A 15,450-nucleotide genomic window follows, 5' to 3' on the forward strand; every position below is an offset into this window, starting at 1 on the left:
AGTTCGGGCTATGCCCATGACCAAGTAGCTGGGATCTTGGAATCCCATGCCCTAGCACAGGAGGCTGCTTTTTAGCTTCTGCTTTCTTCAAGGGTTGTGGATGGGGTTGGGGGTTCTTGTTTGGCTTGTTTATTAGAAATTCCCCTTTAGGAAATTAAATCATATTTTAGGCAGGAGGTTAGGTGACCCAAGAGCCTTTTAAGTTTCTGCTGTCTCTGGTTCTGCCATTCCTACACAGCTATTGCAGTTGGAATCTCCGCCAGTGAAAAATATACTCCCTAGGAACAGGTTGTGCTGAACTATTTAAAAGTAAATAGTTTCATTGCCCCATCGCTATTTTACAGGGACTCTCAGGAATGTCTGGCTTTGTTCTGGGTTGTCAATGTTACTCAAAGAGCTTTAACGTCATCTGGCACTGTGAACTACCAACTACCAACTAAATATTTATTAACCTATAATGACCATTCAAAAAGGAAAAGATGTGAGAAATCTTTGTAGCTGAAGAGCTTCAGGAAATGCTCTTTTCACCAATTTCCTGGTGTTCAATATGATACTTGGTGCAATTCCAGATTAGACAAAAAACAAACCACCCCAATGTGGGGGCGGGGGGGGGGGGGAACAACACAACCCACACTGAAAAGCAAAGTCAGTGGTTTATTTATCAGAAATGGTTTTTTTATTTAATTTCATCTTGTCTTGTTGAATTTCTTTCAGTGAAACCTATTTTCTTTCTTGGTGAGAAGCAGACACAGTATTAAAACTTTCAGTTTGTTTTTGCAAGATATAGTTCAGGTTAATATGCACCTGCCCCTTAAAGCTCTCCATCTTATATGAAACTGTCAGTGGCAACTTATCATCCTCAACTCCACTGCCTAAGTCTGGGTAGCATCAATTCATTTTGTACCTCATTAATCTTTTCAGTGAAGTTAATTCCTTTGCCTTCTTGAGACCTGCACATGTAAGGAATGGATAAATAATTCAGGTCCGTATTCACTGTTCTTCTATTTATCTAAATATCCTTTAATTTTTTTGGTGAACAATATGCAGACTCTTAAAAAAAACTAAGACTGAAGATGTTTCAGTATTTCTAACCCAAGTGGAAGCTGTAAATAGGAGGGAAGTTTTCCTTTTTGTGGTGCCCAACTGCAAGGGGGGACTGGGGAAAATATTTGCTGTAAAACCTGCTCATGGATTTTGCCCCTCTATAAAACATTTAGAAGAAATCATACTAATCTTCACTCGAATATGTGTGTGTTACAGCCCTATGAAAGCTGTGTTTTCTGCCTGGGGTGGTTTGCAGAGCTATTTGTTTTATGAGGTGTCACCACGCACATTAATTTTTTTCCTTCTCACTGAACGAATAAGGAAAACATTTTTAAACAAGAATATAAATGATGGATAGTGATTGATGAATAATAATGAAAATTCTTTGAACACCTAGGCTTGCATGGGAATTAGTGCCGATGTGTTCCAGTCAGGAGCAGCCAGCCATTGTCAAAGATCTCTGCAAAGTAACGTTCACATGCACATAAATACAAATGGCAAATAAAAAAGAATGGTTTAAAGGAATAGCCAAGAGAAATATGAAGCAGTGCGCCTGAATACCATGTTTTTCAAGATATATTTCAGTCAGCTCTAATGTTTAAGTATCTTAAACACATGTCCACAATTCTGCAAAATCAGCCTGCCTTCAAAACCTTGTGAGACCTGCCAACAGCATGGTTCCTGCTGCTTCTCCTGAGCAGCTCAGGAGGTGCCTGCGGAAACATTTCAGCATCAGACAATTCCTCAACAGACCCACCTGCCTGGAGCTGATGGAAAGAAGCCCTTGTCATACATAACACTATTGATCCTGTAAAATTCAGCAGCTGCCCTACAAGTTTTTAAGCGCTGTGTACACCTTTTCCTTAGCTATTTGCACACTTCTGATTTGTATGTCATTCTTCTACTGTTTTCTAAAGCCCACAATGGACCAAGTCACTGAGCAAGTTATGTAAGGAAAAAAACCCCTTGTATTCTTTTACTACTCAAGCCAGCCAGTCAGAAATTTTGGTGCTGAATTCATATATTTAAGTCAGAAATTTTGGAGTATTTAATTTGAAAGAGAACTTGATGATGCCATGAGGTATCTGATGCGGTTCTATTTACAAAAGTCATCAAGTCTCATCTTGCATACATGGTTTAGGTTCATGCTTCCCTGCACACTGGTCTTTCAGCTAGCAGCCACATGACAAAAATCGTTTCCCTAGATTTCTCTTTGGAAAAGATAAAAATGTCTTTGAGTTGTGCTTTATAATTCCCCATTTCTGTCTGGGTGCTGTCCCATTTCTTATCTCCTCAGTGCCTTGCTGATGGAAAGATCTAAATTTGATGACAAAACCCAGTCTCCTAAGGTACCTTTGATAATCCCAACCTGGAAATTCAGTCCCGCTGAACATCAGTAGGCTGGGCCCTTGCCTTTTGAACTTGAGCCTCCTCTTAATGTAAAGCTATGCCCAACTTGTACAGTTCGAGAGGTTCTGCCAAGGAAGAAAAGGGCATTCCCTTTTCCTTCCTATAGTTCTTGATTCTTGGATTGCTCAGACTAAACACCCAAAGGATTGGGTCTGGATTTGGAAAAGGGGTTTTTGACCCTCAGACACTTGACTCTTGCTCCTGGAATTCACTTTTTCCTCCTCATCCTTCCAAATATTTAGAATACAATGTGGAACTGTCCCTGAAAGTGTGGGTGTTTTTTGTAGCAGATGGAAATACATGGGTTGTTACAGCCTCATCTTTTCCTGGGCATTAGGGAGTTACACACAGTGGAAGAAATGATTGTAAAAGTGTTGTCCTACCACTCTAGCTGAATTCTGTGTCCTGCCAACTTTCCCGAAGAGAAGCGCACTGTTCCCTGCTACTGCTTGGTTTGATCAAAGCTTTTGCTCTCCCTTGCTGAGGAAGCAGTCCTGCTCTTGCCAATCATATTACTGATCATTTTACTCTTCTAAAAAGTGAGATTTATTTCTTTTCAATGTCTTTCAAGAAGCTTCTAGCTCTGGTTTTATTTTGGGTTTTTTCCATGTAGTAATCTTTATTTTTGTCTGTTACTTCTGCTTTTCTTTTAACTCTTTTTGACCACTTCTGATTCTTGCAAACAGTTTCATCACTGCTTCTATCTCCTTTCATCAATGATCCAAATTCAGTCCCCTCCTTTGGATTCCAGTCCATATTAAAGAATAACACTTTCAGTAATGTTATTCTTTATTTGAAAGATTAGCCAAAATCTAAAGAATGAAATGAAGATATCAAACTTCTTTTGGTTTAGTTTATTGAAAAATGTGTGAAGACATGCTCTGCTGAGAACATCACAAACAAGTTACCCACTGCACAGCCTGAACTTCTGAGATGGAGCTGCTGCACAAGAGAGCTTGGTTTTCTTTCTAAATTTCTTTGTGTATCTCTTAGTCATTCACATAAAACTGTATCTACTGAATTATTTTAATTTTATCTAGGCTTCTAAGAAATATAATCACAGGCTAAGTTATTTTATGCAATTAGAAGTGACTGAAGGCTTGCCTGCTCTTCAAATGTAATTAATGCACTAGCAGCCCATGTGCCCCCTCATCTCAATGAACCGACTTTGCATGTCATGCTACTGCCGAGAAGGCTGTGCTACTCCAACAAAGGGTCAAGTGCCAAAGTGTTGTTACGGATCACCCCTTGCCACTTCTGCAAATCTGGACAATCAGTAGTTTACACTTGTGTTTTTATTTTTTTAAATTAGAAAATGTATTTCCCCTACATTTAGCCTAATAGTGCTTGTATTAATAGCTCTTAGCAGCTTTAGTATTTGAATACTTATTTTTATCGATTTTGTGGGAAAGAAAGATACTCACAATTCTAATGCATTCGTGTTTCAGCAGGGCAATACAAAAACTGTTTCTCTTTTGTAAAAACAGCTGTATTTTCTGTGGGACTCGGATATTGCTCCTTACGTGTCTGCTGGAGCTCCATGTGTAGCTGATGGCTTTCATAAGCTTGGAAAACTCTTGCTGTCCAAGGTCACATTGTGCATTGATCACTCATGGCTGTACAGTTGCTCTACAGACCTGGTGCATTTCACAGTCCCAAGCTACGTCTGCCTTGGCTGGAATCTGGCCAGCCCGGGCAACACTAACTGTGCTGATACAGTAGTCTGATGTTCACATGATGCTAGCTTTATACCGGTACCTAACCGTGAAAACCAATAGGCTGAAACGCATGCTGAAAAATCAGTGCTTTAGCAGTCCTCTTTGCCGTAGATTTGTCTGACCAGCTCTCACCTCCATTTGCAGTGCAGATCACCAGCAAAATCCTGTACTCACAATGGCTTCATCCGTTCGCCTGGGTCTGCGAAAGCTCGCTGACTGCTGTTCCTTGGCACTTCTGGTTTTGAGTGATGAAAACCCATTGCCCAATTCATGAACTCTATAAACCCATGCATTTATATGATATATATTTATAGGAACTGTTGTAGTTGCACTTGATATCAATAAATTTCAAGGCAAATGATCCTTGGGATCATTGATTTCTTTTTTTCTTTTTTTTGAGCACCACATTTGCATGAGGTAAATACCTGATGAAGCCCTGGCTTTCTAAGATTATGGCAGTGATTTGTTTTCCTGCTTATTGTTCAGATAAGAACATGGATGTGAATAATTATGTCTTTCATCATTCTTCTCTTGCTATCATAAAAATGTACGCGTGTCAGGGGAGATTGCTATCTAAAGATGTATAGCCTTCAAAATAATACTGATGGGGATATAGGTTAGCTAAGTGATTCTCGCCAGTTTTGGTGAAAACCGTGAGAACCTTCAGATGCTTTCAGTAACTGGGAGATGAAGAAACACAGAAGTAAATGAATGACTTTTCCATCAGTAAAGAGGAGAAGAATGGATTTTGGCTAACCTCAAATGGGTGCAGAAAGCAGTGAGAAGGCATCTCCTTTAAGTTTGCCTCAGCAAGTAGAAGCATGTGGCTTTCAGTCCTGACCTGGTGCCCATCCAAATCAATGGGGGAAATCCAGAACTTCCATAACAGCCTGCAAATTTGAGCATTTTGTCCTGTAAAAGTATCTAGAAAGATACTAAAACAATCGGAGGTCCTACCCATCCCCCTTGTGAGCAATTTGCATTCCTGAGAGCTGCAGCAGCTCCTGTTGGCATGCTGGGTCTCTGTGCCCACTAGGAAGTTAGCTCATTACACAGCACTGAGATTTAATTAAGGCCAGAGTTAAGCGTGTAAAGATATTTTACTTTTTTTTGTAGAGAAATAGTCAGAAATAAAAAATTAACACGGCAGGAAGCAGAGCAGAATGTCCTTAAACAATTCATATAATTGTATAAACATAATTTTATAGCATTTTTTCTTCTGTGTAATATATTAAGATGCAGATTCTGTGTGTTGCAAGAGAACTTGATAGTGTGTGAAATTAAAACTACAGGCAGTTAAATTATTGATAGAAAATCAAATAATACATTTTAGTAATTGTAAACAGCTTCACATTTAGATGTTGTTTTTTCTATAAGAAATTAATTATGATATGCCTGAATACATTTAGTGGAAACTGAGACACATTTTCCTTAGACAGGAAGTTTAAGTTATCCTGCATATCTCTAAAACAATCTGAGAAAACCCCACCAGTATTGTTCGTTGAAAGTACAACTGCGTTAAAGCGAGTGGACTATCACCATGTGGCATCTGTGGTCCGATGTTCCATGGACTCTAAATCCAGGCAGCTCCCTCACTTATTGCAAATGAAAGAATGAAATCTTTTCCAGCTTCTGACCGACAAACCATTTCTTCCTGGATCTTTGGGAGGTCAAGAGCTGATGGAGCTGATAGAAGCGAGTTTATTATACCGCCAGTTGTGCTAAGCAAGCAAAACAGACCAAGCCCGGAAGAAATAGAGAACTTCTGAGTTGTTTTAGAAATTGATCTACTGTGGGCTTTGTAGAAAACCCACGACAGTGTCAAAAGGTTGAGATGGCATTTCAACCTTTGTCTTATAAGAGACTTCATAGCGGTGGTGGCATAATACCAATAACAAGTAGACTAAGATAAAAACATTTCAGAGGGATTTAGTTATAATGTCTCTGATGTATGAATAGGATTGAACATGTATAAAATCAAGCACTTCTGAAAAGAAATTCTGAAAATAAGCCTATTAGCTGTCATCCAAACAAAAAAAACCACAAGCTGAGACGTTTTTTCCTAAATTCCTCTCCTCTTCCTGACACAAATTCCCCCTCACCTCATGTGGTACAAAGTTGAAATCGTAACGTGCGAGGTACTGCGCACCATGTGCCATGCAGGAACTCAGACGGCTGGCACAGTTGCCTGCACTGTAAATACAACAGCAATACTTGCTTGTGCAAATCAGATGTATGGCTGCATACACATGGCTGGGGAAATGTAGCTTCAAAATTTTTAGAGGACAAAATACTACATATGCTGGGGGTTTAGCAAGAAAAACTAAATAATTAGCGTAGCTCATGCACTGATGTAAATTTACGTGAGGGAGATGGAAATAAGTCTGCGAGCTACTCTCCCATTCCTCAGAAGCAGCCTAACACTGATACATTTTAAGAGGTTTGGCTGAATTCCTGTATCCTTGTGCCAGCATAGCTTCTTCCAATAAAAACAGAAATTAAATGTTTTTTTTAAGAGGTTGGTCAACCTTCCTAACACTGTTATCTCCTGTAGTCACATCAAAATGCATGTGTTATTCCTAAATAATTTCTTATTTTTAATTATGATTTAGTTGTTGTTTTCCCTGGTGCAGAAGAATATTGAGCAAGCATAAGATAGTGTTTGGTGCAATGTATCAGAGAAAAGACATGCTCTGGTGATGTGCATTTCGAAGTGCCGCTACTCCAGTGGTATGTTTTAGTGGAAGAATAGAAGAATTGAGTTGAAAAATGGAGGGTATATATTATGCATTTGCGAAGGATCCCGATGAAATCCGAGGTGGAATCGTTAGTTAAACTCGGCATCTGTCACACTCGGAGTAGGCACGAGACACTCCCGTGGGTGCTCATGCAGCCATTTCTGAAAGTCAAGGAGCTTGCAAAGGGTCTCGTTTTTACTGGGCACACTGATCTCTGTCACAAAGCCTTGCATTCCTAGAGAGTTTATAAATGTGTTTTTGAAACCAGTTCTAGGCAAATCTGTATAACCTTTAGAACACCTGAATTGTCACCATGTCAAATGACAAGTCTATATAACCACTGAATAATAGTATCAACAGCCCACAGTAAATACACTAAAATTTGTTTCCAAAGTCGTCTTAAATATCAGCATGAAACAATCTAATGAGTCTTTCACTGGAATGCTCACCTACGTTGCTGCCTTAGAATATCCCCAATAGGTCAGAAATAAGGTAGCTGTGTCAATCTGATGTATTGAAGCTGGAAACCGAAAATGTGCTGCAAATATCCCAAATTTTTAACTTGTGCCTAATATTTTGGACAGAAATTGGTTTGGGGGAGTCTTTTGGATTCAGTATCTGTCTGTATTTAAAAGCTACAACAATCCTATCGCATGCAGTGTAGGAAAAGAAGCTAGATAATGCTATTAATGAGGTCTGGGATTCAAGGATTTGAGAAAGGGAAAAAAAAAAAAGGAAAACTCTTCAGCAAGCTGATTTTGGAAAACTCACATTTTTGGGGAGGGGAGCATCATAGAATCATAGAATCGTTTAGGTTGGAAAAGCCCTTTAAGATCATCCAGTCCAACCATTAACCTACACTACCAAGTCCACACTAAACCAATCAAGGGCAGACCAGACCAGACTAAACCATGTCCCCAAGTGCCACTTCTGCCCGTTTTTTGAACACTTCCAGGGATGGTGACTCCCCCACCTCTCTGGGCAGCCTGTTCCAATGCTTGACCACCCTTTCTGTAAAGAAATTTTTCCTAATTTCCAACCTTAAACATTGTCAGCCAAAAGACCACCAAAAGCCCAAGGAGGCAGGGAATGGTACATTTAAGCAGTACTGATAGCTGAGTTATCCCTGCAGTTCGTTAGTTTGGAAACTCTGCCCATGCAAAGCTCAGCGCTCCTTTTCTGCAGTTAAATTTATCTTGCCAGAGCCTGAAGCTTGAATGGTGGTATAAGACTTCGTGTTACTAGGATGGCAAGCGAGGTGGTACTTATTTAAGAAATATATGTACTGATTCCGTGTCACGGTATATCTCATATAGGAGTTGGTATTAGCCTCTTGCTGTTATTATTCTTTAAACACTTTCTGGAGGTGAGATGATAACTTTTCTTTTATGTATGCCTGAAGAATCTGAGGCGCTGAGATAGTGATAGCCAGTATAACTTAATTTCAAAAGTAATTAATGAGGCTGCATTTTAATGAGCCTTTTTATACAGTGTTGTGAACTGGGCTGTTTCATGATGCCATTGTTCTCAGACTGCTGGAGGGGAAAAAAAAGAAAGGAGAACCTGGGAAAATTAATTTTAAAATAGCAGCAGCCCAAATAAGAATCAATCTATACATCACTTTGCATTTATTTTATCCTCATGGGTATTTTTGAAGCAAAAAAGACAATTCCTTCAAAGTTCTAGTACAGAAAGAATTCATGAGGTTGTAAATTTCTGCCATAGTCTCATAACTCATCAGCTTCCTTTCATTCTTTTGTGCTTTAGTATTCCATTTCCCACTTTCTTTGCAGGAATGCAAAATGGGGTCTATAATAAGCAAACGAGGCTTTTTTTTTTTTGTGGGATAATTTGGTTTCTACATCAAATCATTTCAGAATGTTAATGGCCTTTTGTAACTCTTAGATAATATCAGAATAGGGAAGAACGCGTGGGAGAATAGTTTATGCGTCCTAAGGTTGAAATTTAATGAATACCGCTATGAGCTTTGTCTGTTTAATGACTTACAAGTAGGTGTAAAAGCAACATAAATGTATGTGCAATATTTTTATCATAGTGAAAATCTAGGGATTTTATTCCTAGCATAGGTTATGGTATCAGCCAAAATGTAGAAAAATCTAGACTTTGTCCCCCAAATGAGTATGGATTTGAAAAGGTCTTATGGAAATCCCTTTCTGAGTTTTCATGACTTCTGACAGAGAAAACTTAATCTAGAAGGCACTGATGTTCTGGTTTGTATTTGAATGAAGTCAGGGTCTCTCTGTAAAGACGAGTCTTTCATTACCCAGACTGGTGAAAATGTCACGACAGCACTGACTCACCGGTTTTGCTTGTGAGACTGAAAATGTGGAAGAATGGACAACCCAAGAGGCTGAGATCGTGTTGAACCTTACTCACCACTCAAACACTGGAACTGATTCGCTTCTGTCCGTGAAGAATTCATAGAATCATAGAATCGTTTAGGTTGGAAAAGACCTTTAAGATCATCCAGTCCAACCATTAACCTACACAATTATGTATTTTCAATTAAAAGCTCCATTTTTTTGAAGAAATCAAAACTCATGGATTTGATCATAGGAGTCCTACAGAGTTTGAGGAGCCATAACAACAATCTGGATCCCTTTTTACAATCTGTTAGCAGAGTGGCGTGATTTAATTTAACTTCTAATGACTGCAGATATGTGTTCATTTGTAAAGCTTCAGTCATTTGACCAAGGTCCTGAGCTGTAAGCTGACCTCATTCCTAAACGGCCAAATGGCTTTCTCCTTATTGTAATCAGTAGTTGATATGTTGTTACATGGAGATGGCTTAATTAAGCGGACTTTAACAGCTGTTGATTTAACGGGGGAAAGAGTAGTTGTACTTCCTCCTCCTCTTCCTCCTCCTCCCCAGAAGGGACGCCCACTGCAACATCCGATCTTGTAGTCATGGTTTTACGTATCGCTGGACAGGCAAAATCTCCAGCAGCTTAGTGCGTTCTAGCAAAAGGCTTTGTACAGTTAACACTTAGCTTAAAAAGATATTGATTAGAGCTTCACAGTGCTGTTAATTTTGCTGTTTGCCATCTACGCTGTGATTTACAGAGACAGAGCTAAATGGTGTGCTGTCAAATTTGCCGCTTTAGCAACATGTTATTGTGTTTTAATGGCTTGAAAGGTGTCTAAACAGAGTCCTGAATGGAAAACACAGCTTTGCAAGAGAGATATTTCAATGAAGTGTCTCGAAAGGCAGCTTTTGCGGAGTAACCGAAACTGTTCTACAAATCAGACCGTGCAGAGGAGTCATTTGTTATCAGTTACAATTTGCTGACGAACTGGCACTGCCTGAGGAGTAAACTTGAGCCTTGCAACTCCCACATACACATCTCCCCTGCAAATCTGATATCTCTGAGAGCTGGACACCTTTCCTTTCTGCAAATGCAGCCTTCGTGCATGTTTTGCAACTTTTTCTCCTAACTGCGTATTTCTTACGGCTCTCGGAGCCTATGGAGGATTAGCTCAAACAGAGCTTTCAGTCAAAATGAGTTTCTGAAGGCAACTGCTCCATGTAATAGCCTCCAGCAGCCTGTGAGAAAGGAACAAACAATCACCACCACAACAAATTGTATTTATTTAGCACCCATCACAACAAAGCTATCCCTGGGCACTTGACAAAACTTTCTTGTTTATAGTACAGAAAAGCTGAGGGATCTGAATATGAATTTATGTAAATCGCCATCTACATTTCGAAACAGCTGTTTGCAACAACTGTTCTGTTAAATTGCTCTCTTTTGAATTTTTTGAGCTTAAAGGAGGAAGCAGATCAGAGTTCTCTTTACCAGCTTTCCAACATGTTTGGAGTTTGGTGATATAAAGAGAACGGGTTTGAAGGATCTAGCCTTGGGAAAGTATAGCACAAGCTTTTCTTCCTCCCCTGCTTTTAGCTATAATTTTCAAAAATACGAGCATCATATTGCTCACAAACCACATGTTTTTTCCATCTGTGAGCCAGCCAGCCAAAATCTGTCAAAACGATATTTGGAAAAGCTCAGAAAAGCAACAATGACATTAAAGGCAGCTGAGGCATGGAGTGAGGGGAAGAGTGGGTGTAACTGGATGGCAAACATCCTTGCCTGCTAAAGCACAGAGGATTGTTGTTGTATGAATGTGAATGGGTAGGGACCGTTTGTGAACAGTCTGTTGTGATTAAGCCATGGGTGTTGTCATGAGCAGAAGGCATTAACCCGCCTCTTTTGCATCCTTACTGTAGCCGTGCATTTCCCTCTAGAAATCCTCCTTGCTGTGCATTAGAGTGATCGTACATCGTCCTTGTTCAGTGTTTGAACTGCTGATGGACTTCAGGCAGTCGGGAAGCAAGCTTCTCCTCATCAGAGGAACCAAAAGTCCTCTGTTCCCTTCTCTGCCACATGGGCTTCAGTTGTGTGAAGAGTCAGGACTCTTTGGTCCACTGCTTCTCGTCTGGACCTAGCCCATTCCTCCTCCAGCACATTTTCCCGCAGGAGAAGAGAGGCTTGCTGGTGCTGTATTAGCTTATTTGGATCATCTTGCCAGACCTGGAAGCATGAGACATTGAAAAATCCTCCTTTTAGACTGCAGGCACATACCCGTGCTCTGCACAGTGCGTTTTGGCCAGTCTGCTCAATGTGGGGCTGTTGCATGAACACGAGGAAGGCAGATTTTATAGCAGGATGCTTCCAAGTGTCTCTGGTACCTTTTTCTTCTCTGCCCTGAGTGAAATGAATTGTCGGTGTTGTCATTAAGCATGAAATATAATTGGCGAGTTCATCGCAACCCAAATCTCGTGACAGAGAAGAGCCTCTCTGGTAAGGTTCTTCAGGGTAAGATCAGCAATGGAGAAGAGGAGGGATGCGTGTCCCTGAGGCAACGGAGAAGAGGAGGGATGCGTGTCCCTGAGGCAACGTCAGGGAAGGGCGACAGAGCTCTGCCACCACGTGAAGACAGTGTTTCAAGAGAGAGGGATTTATAACGCTTTTGTTATACATATTTGATAGATTCCCTATGCCTAAGGAATTGACTCAAATGAAGACGTGTATCTATGAATGTGCATATCTAGAGATTTTCTTCTATAGATGTGCAACTTGACTGCTATGGCGGCACACGATGTGCAATACATCACGCAAAGGAAAGGAGGAGGAAAAGACGCTTCACCAGCAATTTTTCCTTTGTTCTGTAGTTTAGTCTAACCTTACCCATCAAGAGTGGTTTCTGGTGAGGGCTGCACCTTCCTCTGCAATGCATGTGAAACCTGAAGGACTGCACAGATAGATTTTTGCGCAGCCCAGGCTCAGGCACGTATATATCAATAAGAAAGTAAGAGTTGATTAGTGCTCTTCAAAGATGAAAATAAATAAATATTTGAACACTGTAGTATAGTTGCTACTCCTGTGAATGTCAACGTAGATAAATAAAGCAACTTCTACTTACTTGGCCCAAGTACATTCTACACCAGAAAAGTACGGAAAAAAATCAGGGGCTAAAAAAACCCCAAAACCAAAAGAAAACAACAACAAACCCCCCCCCAAACCCAGAATACCATTATTTCTTTCATTCATGTAAATTACAAGTAACATAATTCCGCACATGTGGACAAATTACAAGGTTATTGAATTGAAATATAATATTATTTGTAAACAGTGTCATTCTGAGCTCTGGAGAATTATAGGGGGAATTTTTTGGCAATATTTAATGGCTTAAAAAAAGAAATTTGATTGTTAGCTCAGGCTACTGGACAGGAAAAAATAAGAGAATGGTCTTTCTGCTAAATGACAGTGATGGTAAGATGTTATGGGCCCAGCACTGATTAGCTGCTTCTAATATTAACCACATTTGAAGTACTGGAGAAGGAAATACAAATACAATTACTCTTGTCTTCTGTTTTGGAAAGATTTTAGCTTTATGTTGCTGCAACAGATGGCTATTATATTTCACCAGAGACTGCTCAGACATGCGAAAATTATTTACACTTTGATTTGCTGTGACTTACTATTAATATTACAACAGTATCTCGGAGTATTGGTCATGGAGCAGGACCAAAAGATCCACGCACTCTAAACTTCCAAACAAACGTTTACAATCGAAGTATAGGAGTTAGCAGATGGATACGATGCAGTGAGGAAATCATAGAAAAGCACGAGACAACGCAAACACTAATGATCCCAATACAGCAGTAGCCTAACCACTACCATATTTTCAGCGTAGTGTTTTGAAAAAGTGAGGTTTCCTTTAATTTAAATATTTGTTATTCAGCCTTACTGTAAATCTTCTGCATTCTGAACTTGCTTTGTCTTGCTGGTGCGGCAGCGAGAGGAGTAAACAGATGCACGCATCTGCGCAGGTACAGTGTTATTCTATTAAAAGCTCCATAAAACAAAGTAGACTGAATACTACGTGGGCTTATTCTGTAATGGTGACTGTGCCAAAAAACTGATAAATTCTGTTGTTATGCACTCCTCAATGTCAGCAAACCAGGCTCAAACATCCTGAGCACAGTGCGAAGCTTTTCCTCTTTCTCTCGCCTGTTCCTGTGCCCTCAGGTGGGAATGGGGAACCCAGGAGAGCTCTGGCTAAATCATCTCTTCTGCTTTTAATGTGGCTTGAGGTCTTTCTTTTATACTTTTTTTAAAAATCTGGTTCTCCGGCAAACTCCACTGAGGCAACAGTTTAGCAAGGACTTTACCAAACCGTCCTTGAAGCCCCTTTGGGCTGGAGAAATAGCGTGAAGGCGCTGCAGTGAGGACTGAATACCAAAATGTTTTTATTCCTAAGGGGAAGTCAGTGGGGTTGGCAGTGTTAAAATCAGACAACTAAAGGGTAAGCTGCCGCTGAGCATACAGCAGCATGGGGAATTCAAAGGGACCTGTGAAAACCTGCTCTCTTTTTTTTCCTCTTTTCCCTTCTAGCTGGTTCTTTCCGATTTGAGATTTTCATTGTGATTATTGACCTGTTTATATATAGCCATAATTCCTCTGTGGTGGGACTTATTATTTTAGGCTTAATAAGCTTTTTATTAAAACTTCGTCAAGGAGGGCTTTTCTGTATGTCTGTCTGACCCAGCTTTAGAGTCAATTTTAGTGTCCTTCCCCTTTGCTAACCTCGTATTCTGAATGTAAAGTAGTAATGAGTGTCATTTCTTTGATTTATTCAGTTAACCTCTAGCTTAATAAATCTTTATTATTTCTCTTGTTGTCCTGTTCTTCAGTATTAAACGGCTTTATATGACCCCCTGGGATTTTCTGAGAAAAGCTCGATATCTTTATAACTTTATGTTTCATAGTAAGTCTGTAAAAATCTGCATCCCTCAATTTTCCCATTTTTGCCAAATGCCATTATTTACTTAACTAAACCACTGTTTTATGATGGTGAATCCTCTTGAACTTCAGTTGTCCCTTTTTATGCATAGAAACAAAACATAAGTCTCTTTTTGTAACGATAATAGCGACTTCACAGCTTAATTTTGTGCTTTGTTCTTTCCCTTCCAGAAAAGACGTAGGTAGGACTGAAAGACCACCAACCAGACATTATCTATAGGAATTTTGTGCCGCTCAGCAGTATTTAATACAAACAATATCGCCTGCAGCGAGGTTCTATAGGTCTGCTCAAAAACCCCTGCTCCTTAGCAGGCATCGGTTTCTGTTTAATGCTACAGGCTGGGTTCTTGGTGGATAGTCACCGAAGTTGATGGAAGTAGACCGGAGGACAGGGGCTGGGGCTTTATTCTATAGACCTGAAGGTTTTACGAAGCATTCACGAGCATCCCATTGTATTATTTCCTACTAAACTCTCAATTTTTCAGCTTCCATAAATGTATACAACCTCAGCTGGAAGTGTTTCATGTTTTTTACTTCCCTAAAGCTTCTTGTGTAAGTGCTGCCACACAATGCCGGAGGAGGACGGTAGCTGGAGCCCATTAGCCGTGGCTGATCACCTCTCCAAGAGATCAAACCCTGCTCTCCGGCAAGCTGGCTCGCCCTTTGTCATGAGGCTGTGTCTGAGAAGTAGTAGTCTTTCAGGAGACAAAGGGGGAGGATATGAATAGAGCATTTAAGGTAAAAATCAAAACCGCCTGGCTACAGCTACAATTTTCTGTTCTTTTAAGAAAAAGAAAAAGCCTAAAAAATATTGTATTTCGCCTCAGATTGTTCCCTTTTTAAGAAGTCTATCTTTAGCTGTATTTTACTTTCACTAGTGCGTTTTGTAAAGATGTCTGTCCTGTTCACTGGGTCTTAGCTATTTTTCCCAACTGATTCTTAGACCTCCCTTTCTCCCTCCCGATCCACAAGCTGACATTTAGATGCATACAGATTTTGTTCATATGTTCGTTATCAGTCATTAATCAGCAGTTTAGACTGAACAGCTTGTTTCTCTTGTGTTGAGTCCTCCTGTAAATGCCGTTAGCAGCAATTCATATCTTCAGTGGAGGAACTATTTCCATAGGAATAAACAAGAATTTTGCCACAGTTTGGATCAGGGATAGTCTCTTGGTTTCTAAACTTATGCCAGAAGTATTTATTTAAATATCA

The sequence above is a fragment of the Pelecanus crispus genome, chromosome Z (assembly GCF_030463565.1).
Source record: "Pelecanus crispus isolate bPelCri1 chromosome Z, bPelCri1.pri, whole genome shotgun sequence".
Lineage (NCBI taxonomy): Eukaryota > Metazoa > Chordata > Aves > Pelecaniformes > Pelecanidae > Pelecanus > Pelecanus crispus.